This window comes from Muntiacus reevesi, chromosome X (genome assembly GCF_963930625.1).
Source record: "Muntiacus reevesi chromosome X, mMunRee1.1, whole genome shotgun sequence".
Classification (NCBI taxonomy): domain Eukaryota; kingdom Metazoa; phylum Chordata; class Mammalia; order Artiodactyla; family Cervidae; genus Muntiacus; species Muntiacus reevesi.
In genome coordinates this window covers 126562164-126578418 of record NC_089271.1, presented here as the reverse complement: position 1 = coordinate 126578418, position 16255 = coordinate 126562164, and the positions used below count along the sequence as shown (strand labels likewise).

The 16255-nt window shown below is 44.9% G+C and overlaps 1 non-coding gene across 1 annotated transcript; it reads left to right on the top strand.

Annotated features, from left to right (window-relative positions):
• The first annotated feature begins 9036 nt into the window (after positions 1-9036).
• TRNAG-UCC (transfer RNA glycine (anticodon UCC)) lies at positions 9037-9109 on the top strand. The gene has a single exon. It is a non-coding gene; the product is annotated as a tRNA-Gly (tRNA).
• The last annotated feature ends 7146 nt before the right edge of the window (positions 9110-16255 follow it).

Here is a 16255-nt window from a genome sequence, read left to right as displayed (position 1 = left end):
TCCTGGGTTGGGACACTTGGTTTTCAAGGGCAGGAGCCCGCTGTGTCCCTCTTTGTCTGGAAAAGCAATAGAGCTATTCTTTTCTACTTCACCCAAAACTCTGTGTCTGAGATTTGATTCGGCACTGGTGCAGAGAGGCTGAGCTTACAGCATCCTCACTGCCTGCCCTCACTCCATTTGAAAATGCTTTGATAATAAAAATCTTCTCAACTGGCTGCCTTCAGAACTCAGAAAGAAGTTATTGTCTGCTCCAGTCGTTAACCATTGTTTTTTCTTTTGTTTCCATAGAAATGCTTCTTAGACACCTGATTGCTCGCACTAGAGGCCTAACTTTGAGGGCCCATCTGCATTACTGTTTCCTGAAATGAATTGAACTGAACCGACCTAGGAGACTGGTTCAATGAGATGGAACAGTTTATCAACTCAACTTCTGGACTGTAAAACTTCAAGGGAAGTCTCTGAGGAAGAAATTGATGGGGTTTAGGGTAGGCTGCCCCAAGATGTGTCACTTTGGTTCGCAGATTATTTTGAGCTGAAAACTATAAAGGCCCAAAATACTCAGGAAGAACTTTTAAAATTAATTAAATTGAATTAAGTTGATTTTTGGCTGTACCGGGTTTTTGTTGCCGTACGTGGGTTTTCTCTAGTTGTGGCGAGCAGGGGCCACTCTCTAGTTGCGGTGCACAGGCTTCTCATTGCAGTGGCTTCTCTTGTGGCAAAGCACGAGCTCTAGGGTGCGTGGGCTCCAGAGCATGGGTTCAGTAGTTGCGGAGCATGAGTTTGTGGGATCTTCCTAGACTAGAAGTTGAACTTGTGTCCCCTACATTGGCAGGTGGACTCTTAAGCACTGGACCACCAGGGAAGCCCAGAAAGAACTTTCGACCTCCCCCTAACTGCCTAAAAGAATTTACACAGAGGACCTGTTCTAGGAAGTGTGCATGCGTGCTAAGTCACTTCAGTCGTTTTCTGTTCTTTGAGACCCTATGACCTGTAGCCTGCCAGGCTCCTCTGTCCATGGGATTCTCCAGGCAAGAATACTGGAGTGGAGTGTCATGCCCTCCTCCAGGGGATCTTCCTGACCTAGGGATCGAACCCTCATCTCTTATGTCTCCTGCATTGGCAGGCAGGTTCTTTACCATGAGCCCCACATGGGAAGTCCTAGGAAGGGAGATATCACCATAGATAACTACAGCATAATATGAACTAGGTGTGGTGGACAGGGAGGAACCTAGCAAAGTCTGTTTGTTAAAATTGCCCTCTGTGTCCCATTGTTTCTGTATGGCCCAGGAAACACTTGTGTACAAACATTTGCTCTTTTTCGTCTTCCTGTGAATTGCTTTCCTTCCCTTTGACGTCCCATTCCTTATCCTCTTCTCCTTAGTCCAGGATGACATATACCTATTTTACCTGACTGTCCTATGAACCTCATAGTCCTATGGAGCCCCAATACGCACAAAATTAAATTGGATTTTCTCCTCCTGTTAATTTTTGTGTAATTTTAATTATTTGACCAACTAAAAGAACCAAGAGTGGAAGAGGGAGATTTCCCCCTCCCTGACACTAGTGAGGGGCCGATTTAGGATGTGAACCCAGGTCTCCTGCCTTTGGCTCTAGTGCTCAATTTTGATCTGCAAAATAAGATTCCTTTATGTTCCCCCAAACTGATAAGTAGGTTTCCCTGGTGGCTCAGCTGTAAAGAATCGGCCTGCCAATGCAGGAGAAGCAGGTTTGATCCCTGGGTTGAGAAGATCCCCTGGAGAAGGAAATGACAGCCCACTCCATTATTCTTGCCTGGAGAATCCCATGGACAGAGGAGCCTGGCGGGCTATAGTCCACGGGGTCACAAAAAGAGCTGGACACAACTGAGCGACTAAACAACAAAAGGATAGGCAGGTGAAGGAAATCTTTCCTTCTGACTGCACACAGTGGTTTTTCTCAGCAACATCATTCGGGGACGTTGAAACATTACTTCTTCTGGCGCCTAATAGGAAAACGCCTCCCCCCTCCCCCCGAAGCCCCTCGCGTCCTCTGGCAATCCGAGCGCCGCCCCCACCCCCGGTCCCCGCAATCTGAGGGCCACAGAGGGGTAAACACACTGGGAGTCACTGGAGCTTTCTCAGAGTCCCGGGGTGGGGGTGGGGGTGGGGGCGGGGGCGGGTGGAGCTGATCGTTTGAAATGTAATAAAGGTTCCTCTCCACCAAACATGGAGAAAAGCAAGGCTGCGAACACTTTAGAGTCAGCGCGGGAGGTCTTGTCGATCCCAGCCTACCAACCAATCAGCAGGGATAGATTCGACTCCTACTGTGAGCTCTTGGATGCTAGAAGTTACCAAGGATACGTAGGCTCTGCCCTGAAGGGATGTAAATTCACACCGCAGAGACAAAACGTCTATCCTCTCACGCTCTCTGAAGGCGCGGCCTTTGTCTTCCCCCTTTCTTTAAGGGCCCCAGTGCACCTGGCCTCCTTCAGGATACATGTTCGTTATCTATGGTTCGATTAAAGCTTCTTTGTTGCACGATTTCCTCTCCCTAAAGGGGAAACAATGACTGCTGAGTTGACGGCAGCCCGGTAGCACAGAGTCGGACACGACTGAAGCGACTTAGCAGCAGCCTAGCCCCATTCCGCTGAGTACAGTGACTACATACATTTTGCCTGGAAACTCAACTGGCTTCTGCAGAATCCTTTCTCACCGCTAAAGCTTAAACTTTTGCTGTTCTCCTGACTCTTTTGAAAATCTCCGCTACAAATGAGGCTAACAGTAAACCCCCTACTGTTTGTACAGGCTTTATCCTATACCAGGATCTCAGTTAATCTTCTATCTTATCTTTTTCCTCAGCGCTTTCTACACAAGTGTTATTGATTGCCTCCAGAGGCAGCCATGTGTGGTGCAAGAAACCGCATTCAAACTGGAGTTTTAGCACCTACCTCTTCAGCTAATTATCTGCCAGTGTTATTAGGCAAGTTGCCTCCCCTCCCTGGGCCTCAATTTACCTACAGACCGAAGGAGGAAAGGGTTTCGATTCCATAGACTCTTGAGGCCCCTTCCCGTTTCTAATTTGAGTGCAATGCATTGTGTGGTTTCTGCTGTGGGCGTGGTTGTTCCAAACCAAAGGGCAGGGACAGGATGCAGTCTGATGATCAGGGACAGAGGAGTGGCTGAGCAGCTTTGCACACTTGTGGGTGCTTCACTCCCTGACCTTCGATTTCCCAGACTGTTCACCATCCCCGGGCACCGCCTGTCCGCCCCCTGCCACACACACCACCGCCATTCCCGGCTTCTTTCCCAGGCTCTGCTTTGAAGCCAGAGGAAGATTTGCAGAGGTTTCGAATCTTATTTCTTGCCCTCTTGACATCTGAGGTCTGAAAAGATCTTGCGTTGCCTGCCTAACAGGCTTCCGGAGGCTACAGCCTTCTGTCTTCAGGGGCTGGGGGCTGGGGGCCGGAGGGTGCCCGGAGCGAGCGCAGGCAGTCATTGTTTGGGTATTGACTCAAAGGAGCCGGAGCCACAACGCACAGGAAAAAGATGAGCTCATGACGGCTAAATGAAAAGATTCTTATCTTGGAAACAGCGGTTTCTTATGCAAAACAGGGGGCGGCTATGTGATTGTGCCCCACGTACACATTCAACAACAGGGATTTCAAATGAAGAAGCTGTTTTGCATACATACGGGGAGCGGCCGTGGAAGAGGCTGTTCATTAATTAAAAGGGGGGGGGGGCGGGTGCTGAAAAACCCACGCTCGCACTTGCTGCTGAACCGAAATAATTCATTTGCCTTCCTCTCAGTCCCAGTTGATCAGCTGGGAGACAAATGTTGTTTTTTCAACCGTAGCCACCTCTGAGGAAGGGAGGGGCGACGAGGGGTGTCACAGATAACTACAGGAGCGGTGATCTCTCAAATACTTCTAGTTGGCCTTCAAATGTATTGTACTGAGGTGGGTGGTTTTTTTGGTTGCCTCCGCAACCTACCCACCCCCAGGAGATTTACCTTCCTAGTTCTGTTTGATTTCCTACGAAAGAAGTCTGAGCACTTTGCCACTGTTGGGGTGGAGAGGAAAGAAGAGATAGGAAGAAGGCGAGGAAAGAAGAGATAGGAAGAAGGCGAGGGAGGGAGAGGCTAGGAACCCTAACTACAGTCCCTCTATTTCCCCCCAACTCTGACATGTGGTCCCCTGCGAGGATGGACTTGTGTTGTGGCTGTCCTGGAAATTCCAGAATGTAGGTCGCCCACTGAATGGGTACTGTCACAAGTGGGGAGCAGGGTTAAGTGTGGTTGCAGGTGGGAGGCACCAACCCCTCCCACATAACTTTCCTACCAGCCAGACTGCCCTCCTTCTACCCCACAGCATCTTTTGATTTAGGAATAAGATTGGTTACCATTTACCAGACACTTTCATGTACATTACTTCCTATGTTATCTCCCATCACTATGTTACACCTGGGTGCCAGGCACTTTCACTTCTGTTGCTTATTTGAGCTTCTCGCCTACCCTAGGGAGATAACTGGATATTATTGCTTGTCTTACAAATGAGCAAACTGTGGCTTAGAGACATTAAATGGGTTACCCAGGTCACAGAAGTTGGAAATAGCAAAGCTAGGATTTGAACCCATATCGGCCTGATGTCAAAACCTGTGCCCTAAACTACTGTGCTTTGGTGACTGTTTACCATTTGTGCCATTCTTCCCTAAATAGTTAATCAGCTATTGATCAACTGTTAATCAAAAGGCAAACCTCCCAAGGTTGGCATTCTGACAAACAGGGCAAGTATGAAAGTCCTTCCGGAGTGTGAGACATTCCCTCCCAAACACGCATGCCTTCAGGATGGAAGACAAGCTTGGTAGGCCCTTTCTCTATCCTAGGCTCATAATACTGTCAAGCGAGTCACCTGATAATATGATTTCTGCTTTTTAAGTCAGGTTTATCAAGGTATCATTTGCTTTCTTTTGTTTTTTTGGCCGCGTCACGCGTCACGCGGAAACTTAGTTCCTCGACCAGGCATCCAACACGTATCCCCTGCAGTGCAAGGGTGGAGTCCTAATCACTGGACTGCCAGAGAAGTCCCTATTGAGTTATAATTTTCATACTGTAAAGTTCTCTTTTTTAAAGTACTGTTCAATGAGTTTTGATAAATGTCTTTACCAACACCAACACTATGAAGATACAGAAGATTTTCATTATCCACCAAAAGTTGTCTGAGCTCATTTGCAATCAATCCCTTGCCCCATACCCAACCTTTGGCAACAACTGATCTATTTCTGTAGTTTTCCCTTTTCCAGAATGTTGTATAGATGGAATCATATAGTATATATGCTTTTGAGTTAAACTTCTTTTATTTAGCATAATGCTTTTGAGATTCATCCGTGCTTTAGTTCATTCCTTTTAATTGTCAAGTAATATTCCACAGGATGCCTCTCCATTTATTTAAGTCTTCTTTAATGTATTTCACCAATATTTTATAATTTTCAGCATACAGATCTTACACATATTTTGTTAGATTTATCCTTGAGTATTTTTCTTATGCTATTATAAATTGTGCTGCTTGTTAAATTTCAATTTCCAGTTGATATACACCTGAGTTTTGTATACCGATCTTGTGTCCTATGACTTTGCTAAGCTCACGTGTTTGTTCTAGTAGTTTTGGTGGACCCTTTGGGATTCTGTACGTACATGATCATGATGTCTGTAAATAAAAACAGCTTTATTTTTTCCTTTTCGATCATTGTGTCTTTTATTTCTTTTTCTTTGCTTAATTGCCCTGGCTAGAACCTCTAGTACAGCGTTGAATGAAAGTGGCGAGAGCAGACATTCTTGTCTTGTTTCTAATCTTAGAGGGAATGCTTTTGGTCTTTTACCATTTAGTGTAATAGTATTACACATGTAGTAATACCTGTATTACTTGGGCTTCTCTGGTGACTCAGATAGTAAAGAATCTGCTTGTAAAGCAGAAGACCCACATGTGGGGTTTTTGTAGATTCCTTTTATCAGGTTGGGATGTTCCCGTCTATTCCTGGTTTCCTTAAAGTTTCTATCATGAATGGATCTGCATTTTGTCAAATGCCTTTTCTGCATGAATTGAGATGTCCATGCAGTTTTTATTTTTCATTCTCTTGATATGGTAAATTACACTGATTGATTTTCAAATATTTAACCAGTCTTGTATTTCGGGAACAAACCTTGCTTGGTCATGGGATATTATCCTTTTTATGTATTGCTGAATTCAATTTGCTGATAATTTGTTGAGCAGTTCTTGGTCTGTGTTCACGAAAGATACTGGTCTCTAGTTTTCTTATAACGCCTTTGTTTGGTTTGGTATTTGTCTGGACTGGGTTTTGAATTGGAGTTCTTTTTCGAGTGGAGGGGCTGAGTTTAGAGCTGATCTGGGGCAACAGTGTTGTAAGAAGGCCAAGTTTCTCAGAGGCACTCAGTTTGCCTTCCTTTACTCTGCGGAGCCCCACTACTGACCTTTCTTCCCACAACTGCTGCTCAGAGCACTGGAATTTTCTGTCTCCCTTTTCTGCTCCATTTCCAAACCAACAACAGGGTGCACAGATTAATAGAGACCTGCTCCCTATTTGTAATAGTTACCTACTCAGATACACCAAACTTAAGGGGCCCAAGAGACCCGTAGTCATCCCTCTGTTTATGCTTCGGGTCAGTCTGAATGAGCTCCAGGGGTGCCTACGCACATGGTCACCAGGCTACAAGGAATGTTGAGGGAAGCTTGCCTCCAGCTTGTGAATGGGAGTGCTTTTCACATCATCACCTGTCCTTAGCAAAGGTTTGAGAGTTCTCTGTAGTATCCTGAGTATTTAACAAGTGTTCTGATGCGGAGGAATGATTACAGCTCTACATAAAATAGAAAGATTAGAGTCTCAGTTGCCTGCTTAATATGGAAATGGATCCAGTTATGTGTGAGTGCTTTTAATGAAGTAACTTGCACTTGTGTTCCTTACAGTGAGAGTGACTGATGGAAAAAAAACACTCTATAACCCCATCAGAAATTAGCAGCCAGCAGGCCCTTTGTTGCACTTGCCTGGCCTGGGGCTAGGAGGCAGCAGGACTGGATTTTAGCAATGGCTTTACAGTTAATTTCTACTTTTCTGGGCAATAGGAAGTAGACTTCCTTATCCCCAACTGAGTTCAGAGAATTGTTGATGGATTGTGAAAGGACCTCAATCACTTACTGACTTTGGATTGGTTCTCATTCCTGTTGGAATGAGAAGTGGATAAGAAAATAGCAGCTACCAGGCACTGCGCTAAGCACTTTGCTTATATTATTCCCTTCAGTCATCACACCAATCTCGGAAGAGAGAACTTGATATACCCCTACTTTACAGATGGAGAAACTGAGGTTCAGGGAGGGTAAGTTCTTCACCTAACCTCACCTTGGTAAGTTAACAGTTAGGTTGGGACTCGAATGCAGATTTCCATGGCTACAACTCACTGTCTCCCACTACTGAGGATGACGACACCTGTCTGAATTCTCTCACATACCTGTAAGGGGATGAGCTTGGAAGGACAATGAGCATTCTGTGATCTGTGATGAGGAGCTAGTTGCAGATGGTGACTAGGGTTGAGCACTTCCTTCTACACCCTACCACACACACACACTGCTCCCAGCCCTTCAGGAGAAGGACCATGATTTGAATTGCATCTCTTCTGAAGTCTGGCATAAGAAGTATGAATGAATTCCACCTGTTATCTCTGTAGCGGAGAAGGGCCTTTTTCTTTCTCTACAGAGGCCTCTCAGTGGCTATGAGAATGTCACTCTGTGTCTCTAATTGGAAAAACAAATTATATACAGCATTTATGATGTGCTAGCCACTTCTCTAATCACTTTATACATATTAATTCCTCTAATCCTCACAACAGTCCTGTGAGAATCCTTATTATTCCCATTTTGCAGATGAATAAATTGAGGCACAGAGATGTTAAATAACTTGCTAATGTTTCCCAGCTAATAAGAGGCAGATCTGGGATTTGAACCCAGAGTTTGGTAACTCTAGACCAGTGCTGGTCCATGGTAGCCATTAGCCACATGTAGCTATTTAAGTTGAAATTTAAATGAATTAAAAAATTTTTAATTCATTGAATTATTTAAAAAATAAAATTTAAAATTCAGTTTTTCAGTCGTACCAACCACATTTCAAGTACTTAACAGCCACATGTGGCCAGTGGCTACCACTATAGGATAGTGTATTTATAACACACTTCCATCATTACAGAGGGTTACATTGTGTAGCAATCAGCTAGATTCTGTGCTTTTAAATGGCTAAAAGGCATTTAAATGGTAGGGACCTCTCAAAGAACTATATGAGTATAGCTCCCTGTGTTCCTGGCTTGGTCTCCACTTAATTTTCCAATTTTCTGTCCCATTCTCTCTCTCTCTCTCTTTTTTTTAGCTTGATTGGTGAAAGGAGAGCATTTTCAGCCTTTCTAAAAGCTCTGACCTAAGCCTCATCTGCTAATTCACCCCGCTGCCCCCTCCACTGCCCCAACCAATCTCACCTGACCTCAGACCCCTGCTGATGCCTTGATGTTTGAAAAGTCACAAAGCTCAGGACTTTGTGTGAAAGCCTGCAGACCCCTCTGGAAGCCTCAAGTCACGGCAGGGAAAGGAAAGATGCCAGGGGGGTGTTGGTTGTTAAGCCCCTTGCTACTTCTGTCTCTAGACTTTGGCCCTTATCAAATCAGTCCCATGTGCTACCTATAGGAAGAGAAGAAACAAAAGAGCTTCCAAAGAGAGTCACAGAATACAAGGCTTCAGCAGCTCTCCTTTGCTACACTGATTTATAGGCAATACCACAAAATTCCTCACAACTGGGGACAGCTGCTGAGTGATGGACAGTGATAACCAAAGGAGATTTTTGTGAGTTTTCAGAGGCCTAATAAAGTAGGATCCTCTTTATTAGCAGGTAGCTATCTATAGGGCAATGGACAAAACTCTATGTCCTTCCACCCCTAGAATAAATCTCCCTCTGGACCTTGCAGGAAGTCTGCGATGCTTCCTCCCCTTCCAAGTGAGAGTGTGGAGACTCCCTGGTGGTCCAGTGGTTAAGACTCTGTACTTCCAATGCAGGGCACCTGGGTTCGATCCCTGGTCAGGGAACTAGATCCTGCATGCTGCGACTAAGACCCAGTGCAGCCAAACAAACAAACAAACAAGAAAAGTGAGAGTGTGATGTTTTCTTGTTGGCCAACATGCCAAGTCAATGTCAATGGGGCAGAGTGTTGCCCCTTCTCCCCCTGCCCAACCCCAGGGCCCTGAGCCAAGGGTGGAGATGTTTCGATGAGTCGGGAGTAGTTTGCTGAAAAGTTGCAAATATGCCAGACACACTCCAGTTACTTCTCTCTTTAGCCTGGGGGTCCTGTCTGCTGGTTCAAATTCAGTTGGAAAGAAGGCTTGCAAAGGCTCTTCTGTGGCACAATGCTTTTCATAAATGGATATTTCTCAGGGCATGCCAGCACCAGGACTTCAAGAATGATAATGATCAGTTTTCAAAAAGAATGGAGGGGTACGGAATGGCTATTTGTGGGTAAGTCTTGGCTTCTATGATTGATACAGCAGGTGCTTTGCTGTCCTGTCAACAGGAGGTGAGGGAGGGTGGTGGCTGAAGCAATTTATCCCACCAAGTTCCCAGTGCCTAGCGGGGAGGGGACTCGGAGAGCCTGTATCTGAGTCAGTGCTGTCCCCTCTCCTTGTCCCTGTTGCCCTCATGTGTGTTGTTACAAACCTCAGAAAACTCAAAATAGAATTACCACACAATCCAGCAATTCCACTCCTGGGTATTTATCTGAATAATGCAAAAACACTAATTAAAAAAGATATATGCACCCCTATGTTCATCTCAGCATAATTTATAATAGCCAAGATATGGAAACAACCTAAGGGCTCCTTGGCAGATGAATGAATAAAGAAGATGTGAGATATATATATATATATATACATATATGCACACACACAGTGGAATATTACTCAACCATAAAAAGAATGAAATCTTGCCATTTGCAACAGCATGAATGGACCTACAGGGTATTATGTTAAGTGAAATAAGTCAGACAGAGAAAGACGAATACTGTATGATTTCACATGTACGTGGAACATAAAGAAATCAAACAAGAAAAACAAAGGCATAGCTACAGAGAATAGAAAAGTGGTTACAAGACAGGGGAAGGGTTGGGGGGAGGGTAAAATGGGTAAAGGGGATCAACTGTAAGGTGACAGAAACTAAATTTTTGGTGGTGAGCATCCTGTAGGGCATACAGACGTAGAAAAATAATGTTGTATACAAGAAACTTATATAATGTTACTTCAATAAAAAATAAACCTAAAAAAAAAAAACCTTTTCAAAATGCCTAGAAGGCCCATCTGAATAGTCATAACAAGCTCTCATGCTCGAGTGACCCGCTGAGGTTGATAGAGCATTTTTGAGCTGTTGGTCTGTCTTTATTCTTAGGTGGCACTAGTGGTAAAGAACCTGCCTGCGAATGCAGGAGACGTAAGAGACCCCAGTTTGATCCCTGGGTTGGGAAAATCCCCTGGACAAGGACATGGCATGGCTATCTAGGAGGAAGGGAGAATGACAGTATCATCTCCATTTTTTTTGTTCTTTGTTTTTTTTTCCCCACGATTCATGGCTTGTGGGATCTTAGTTCCCTGACCAGGGCTCAAACCTGGGCTCTCTGCAGTGGAAGCATAGAGTCTTAACCACTGGATTGCCAGGGAAGTCCACATCCCCATTTTAATGGTGAGGAGATGGAGACTGAGAGAGGCCTCAAGGTTTCTTTGCAAGGTAGTGTTTGAGTGGTGCCTGACTGCAATCCCAGATATCAGGCTATCTTTCCACTTCTTAAAGTTTCTAGTAGCCCACCCTGCTGTCTCCCTTGCTTTTGGGAGAAAGGAGAGAAGTTTGGTTGCTAGGAAAGGAGGCACCACAGCTGGCATGATGTGTTGTCATGGAGTTGCAGTGGTTACAGGTGTTGACAGCATTAGTAGCTTCTGTGGGTTATCTTACGCCTCACTTATTATTTTTTTTTTCTTTAGCTTCTCCTTTCTAGCCCAGTGCTTCTCTTTTCCCTGGAGTTAGAAAGTCCCTACAGCAACAACCCCCCACCCCCACTGCCCTCCGCCAAACTGGCCAAGGTCCAGTGAGGACAACATAGACACAGAAATCAGGAAATGTTCTGCAGTGCCTTGTCTTCTAATATAGTTAAAAAAATTACTTATTATATTCTTTCTTCTTTGTTTTTAAATTATTCCTTCCTTCATTCTTTCATCTTTTTTTTTTTTTTTTTTTTTTTACAAACCCTTGTGTTTTTTACAAATCCTTTTTACAAACCCTTATTGAAAGGGCTTACTTTCAGTTGATCACAGTGAGGGAGCTGTCCTGCTACGTATGAAATCCCGACCCAGAAACAGGTAGTCTACGAATGGTTTAGCACCAGGTTTTTCATGCAGTGCAGTGCATGATGGGCCAGGTGGTGGCCATCTTTCCCGCTGCACCCCATGTCCCAGGGCAAAGTGCACTGCCTTGTCTTCTAACTTCCTGAGCTAGGTGTCCGGTATGCCTTGCTGATTGCTGATGCTTATGGGGATTAAACCATCCTTTCTGGACCATGGGGTGCCTGAAATGGAGGGTTAACAAATTTGAGCTTTATCTTGTAGGCAGAGGTTAGCCATGAAATGGTGAATGTGCTGGGAGTTAGCAGGAAACCCTGGGGGAAAGTTGTGCCCTGGGATGATGTTGTAGAAAGAAAAGTAGGAAGTAGGAGCAGCTTTGCAGTGTAAACAATGTGAAGGCATCACCTCAGAGGTGTGATCCAAGGGAGATTGTGCCAATTCATCACAATAGCTGGCTCCCCACCTTCCAGCAAATGGTTATGAAGAGCTGGTCACAGCTCTCAAGTGTGCTGTACTTATCTGTTTACTTGTCTGCCTTCCCTGCTTTTCTATGAATTTTGAGAGCAAAGGGGCCTAGTTTTATTCCCCAGTTTCCTAGCATATGGCGAGAGCTGGAGTAAATGCTTGTTTGAATGATGGGAATTTCATAACTTTGCTCACAGATACAGCAAACAAATGCCCACCAAGGACTGTCAATCCTTAGCAGAGTCTTTCCTGATTATATATTAGGCACCTGGGTGGAGCCACTGCGGTCCCGTTTAGTGGAGTGAAGCAGGCCTTGACTAGCTAGAGAATAGTTGGCTACATGGAGTCCTGGTGCCTGGCAGAGGTAGTTTTTTCCCTTAAGGACCTGTTAGCAGTTATTCTGAGGCTTGTTAAAATGGAAAGACTTTCTTCAAGACTATTGCAACATGGGAGAGAGACTGAACTCAATTCTTAATATGACAAGGATAAGAGGGTATTTATAGCCAATGAGCAGGGTGAGGGGGTAAGTGGATGCAAAATTACTAGGAGGAATTTGATTAGATGTTGCTATGGTCTGAATGTTTGTGCCTCCCCCATTCATATATTGAAACCCTAATCCCCATTGTAATAGTATCTGGAGGTGGGGCCTTTGGGAGGTGATTAGGTTTAGATGAGGTTTTGAGGATGAGGCCCTCATGATGGGATTAGTGTCCTCATAAGAAGAGGAAGAGAGGTCAGAGCACCTTCGACCCCTCTCCCACATACCGCGAGAAGAAGAATGTCTGCAAGCCAGGAAGAGGGTTTTCATCAGAATCTGAATCTGGCAACCTCTTGATCTTAGACTTTCCAGCCTCCAAAACTGTAAGAAATAAATGTTGTTTAATCTACCCAGTTGGTAGTAGCTTGTTACAGCAGCCCTAGCTGACAAAGACAAAATATTTAAACTGAAAGTCACTCAGTCGTGTCGACTCTTTGGGACCCCATGGACCAATATCAGCCAGGCTCCTCTGTCTATGGGATTTCCCAGGCAAGAATACTGGAGGTGGGTAGCCATTTCCTTCTGCAGGGATCTTCCTGACCCAGGGACTGAATCTGAATTTCCTGCATTGCAGGCAGATTCTTTACCATCTGAGTCACCAGGGAAGCTGAGGCAGACTGAAGGTGAGAGAATTCTTGCTAAACTGGCTTAATAACAGGATTATTATTAAGGGAAGCCAAAGACACAGAAATCAAAGATGAGGGATAAAGAACTTGATTAGATATCAGGGTGATCATATATCTCAGGTGAGGGGGATATTACCCTAAACTGACTTAGCATTCTCTGCAGGCCAAGGACAGGGCTGAAAAGGAGGCCTAGCTGAAAATAGGGCTTAGAGGAGCCTGACTAAATTTTGGTCAAGGAGGGAGTCTCTTTCAGGCCTAGTCTGCTGGGGCATAGTTTTGTTCATTATGTCCGGCGCCTACCACACCACTGTGACCTTCATTTGCCCAGGCAAATTTTGCACAGACAGGCGTACTTGGTGAAACCTAAGCTGAAGCTAATGGTAGTTGGGTGGAGCCGTCCATTAGAATCACCCGGGGAGCAGCTTTACCCATACCTGTGCTGGGCCGCCTACCTACTAAATCTGAATTGATGTGGAGATGAGGCGGCTATTTAAGAAGGTTTCCTGGTGACTCTCGTTATTAGTCAGGTTGGGGACCCTAGGGGTTTACACTATGGATTGACCAAGAGAGTGATAGAAAGGGAATGGGAACTGACTGGTGGAAAAGGGGAGGAGACATGGAGAAGATGGGTGCTGGAGGGGACCCGATGTCTACTTTGCTCTCTTTCCCCATAGACATGGGTTCGCTCCACATTTGCAGGGTGCCAGAACTTGTGTACTCAGCTAAATAGCAAAGTAACTGAATAAATAGTGTTTGTAGGTCTGCCATTTTTGCTTCTCAGGACTTTTTTTTTTTTTTTAACCTCTTTACAGCCTCTGTTCCCTCTCTGACATCTGGGACCCTCACCTTCTCTCTACTCTCTTCTTCCTTTTTTTTGGAGGATAATTGCCTTACAATGTTGTGTTAGTTTTTGCTGTACAACAGTGGTGAATCTGCTCTGTATATAGATATATCCCCTCCCTCTTGGGTCTCCCTGCTTCCCACTCCACTTCTTTTTGAAAGAGGCTGCTCTCTAAGCTGTGTACTTCTGATGAGGCAAATTGGCAATTTTTTTTAAAGGGGACAGACCCAAAAGTTAAAGAACTGGATGTACCAAAGTAGGAAAGTCACACCAGTGGCAAGGTTTTCTGTGTGTGTGTGTGTGTGTGTGTGTGTGTGTGTGTGTGTGTGTGTGTGTGTGTGTGTGTGTACAGAGGTAGAGGAGAAAGATTCTCTAGGACCCCAACCACTGACAGAGGTAGCTGCTTTCTTTGCCTGTCCCTCACATCGGGACAGACACTTTGTGCCCTAGATTCCTAGGACTTTTTGGGAGCTACCAGGCACATGTCTACCTTTTACCTAAAAGAACAGAAAAGTGAAAGGTTTAAAGCTAAATTCTGATTCTCAGGTAAGATGCAACCCTTACTGAAATAGCACTATGTCAGCAGAACACGCTCTCATTGGTTCATTATTAAGCGGGGTCAGGACATTATTTCTGGCAGCTTCTGAAAGCCACAGCCTGTTAGAAAAAAGTCTTCTTCCTGACGGTTGAATACCACTTGCTCTAGCTCGGCTCTTCTCTAGAGCGCACGCGCTCTCTTTCTCTGTTTTCTTGGGCCTTCTTTTAAAATGCTAATTAAATTTGTTTGATCTCTGCTGCCCCACCCCCCCCCACCCCACCCCCACCCCCAGCTAATTTTGGAGATCAAGAAAGGAAGTTTGATATCTATAAAAGATGTGCCTGTCTTTCCACCTGAGCTACCTTTGTATTTCATTCCGTTTTATTACAGGAAATTGTGCTGGGGCCCTAAACACTAACATACATAACACTGATTGTATTCTGCATAACAAATTGGATTAGGATAATTACCACACAGATGTTAAAAAACGCTGAATGCAAATCAGTGCAATTAGTCATGACTTAATATACTATAATTCACACATTGGAATGTCTTATTGTGATTATACTATTTTAGAACAAAATGCTTTAACAAAAAAAAAGAGGAAGAATTCTTTTACTCTGGTGCTGCACGTGCTCTGAACGAGAAATTGTTTTAGGCTAATTTGGAATTTCACTACTCAGAATTCTTATTAACTAATCAGATCCTTCAATTTCTCTTGCCCCCTTTTATACAGAGAAAGCTGCTTCTTTAGCAAGACAATTTCATGCACAATTCAACTTGAATGCCACCATTAGGAACAAAGGAATTTGCACACGGGTGCTTTTGACGAACATGGCTTTACAAAAGCAAGACTTGGGTGGTGGGGGGCAGGGCCCCCCTACTGATAGCCGGGACCCTGAAACAAAGCAGATAGAAAGTAAGCAGTTGGAATGAATCGAGTTAGCCAGCAAAAAGGCAGACCTGTCACAAGGGCAGCAGGCTCACAGCTGCCACAGTGGGTTCTGCAGCTTGTGCCTAGCTAAGGGACCAGTCTAAGGGGAGTCAGCTAAGGGGAGTCCAGTCCAGGATCCATGCCCCAAGCTGCACAGCCAGGTGATCCATGGAAAGTGTTCCTGTTTCTAATTCACACAAAGCTGCCTTATGGGGACAAGGCCATAAGGGTACCCATAAGGGTACAAGGTCTGGTCAAAGAGAGGGGGGAAAGTACAGTTCTCATTGCCAGAAACTACAGAAGCTGAGATCTCAGGAGTCTGAGCTGAACTTGAATATAATATCTAATATCTAATTTTTCTGGTTTATCCTACAGTCCCCCCTCCCCCCGCTCCACCATTTAAAATTCCCCGGGATCTAAGTTTTACTCTGGAGTGCTTGCTCTTTGTGATTGCTACCTGATTCATGTCAAATTTTTGCACATCCCCCTGAACTGGGGGACCCTGGAGGGTGTGTGTAGACGGAATCATTTTCCCTCTCTTCTCCTGGGTTCTTGGCTGAGAAACCCCCTCCCTGTAATAAAAACAGATTAACAGGAGAAAAACAAGTTTAATAACATGTGTGCCTCTTGTATACATGGGAGAGACCAGGAAAACCGAGTTACTCCTCGAAATGGCCCAAGTCACCACCTTAAGTACCATCTCCAGCCAAAGACAAAGATAGTGTGGGCAGGTGGCCGGTTATGGGAGTCTATCAGAAAAAGCACAGAAATAAGGGCAGGCATGGTTGTTATGCAGATATAGGTCTTTGTCCTCTCCCTTGTGGCTCAGCAGTTAACGAATCCGCCTGCAATGCAGGAGACCTGGGTTCCATCCCTGGGTTGGGAAGATCTCCTGGAGAAGGGAAAGGCAAG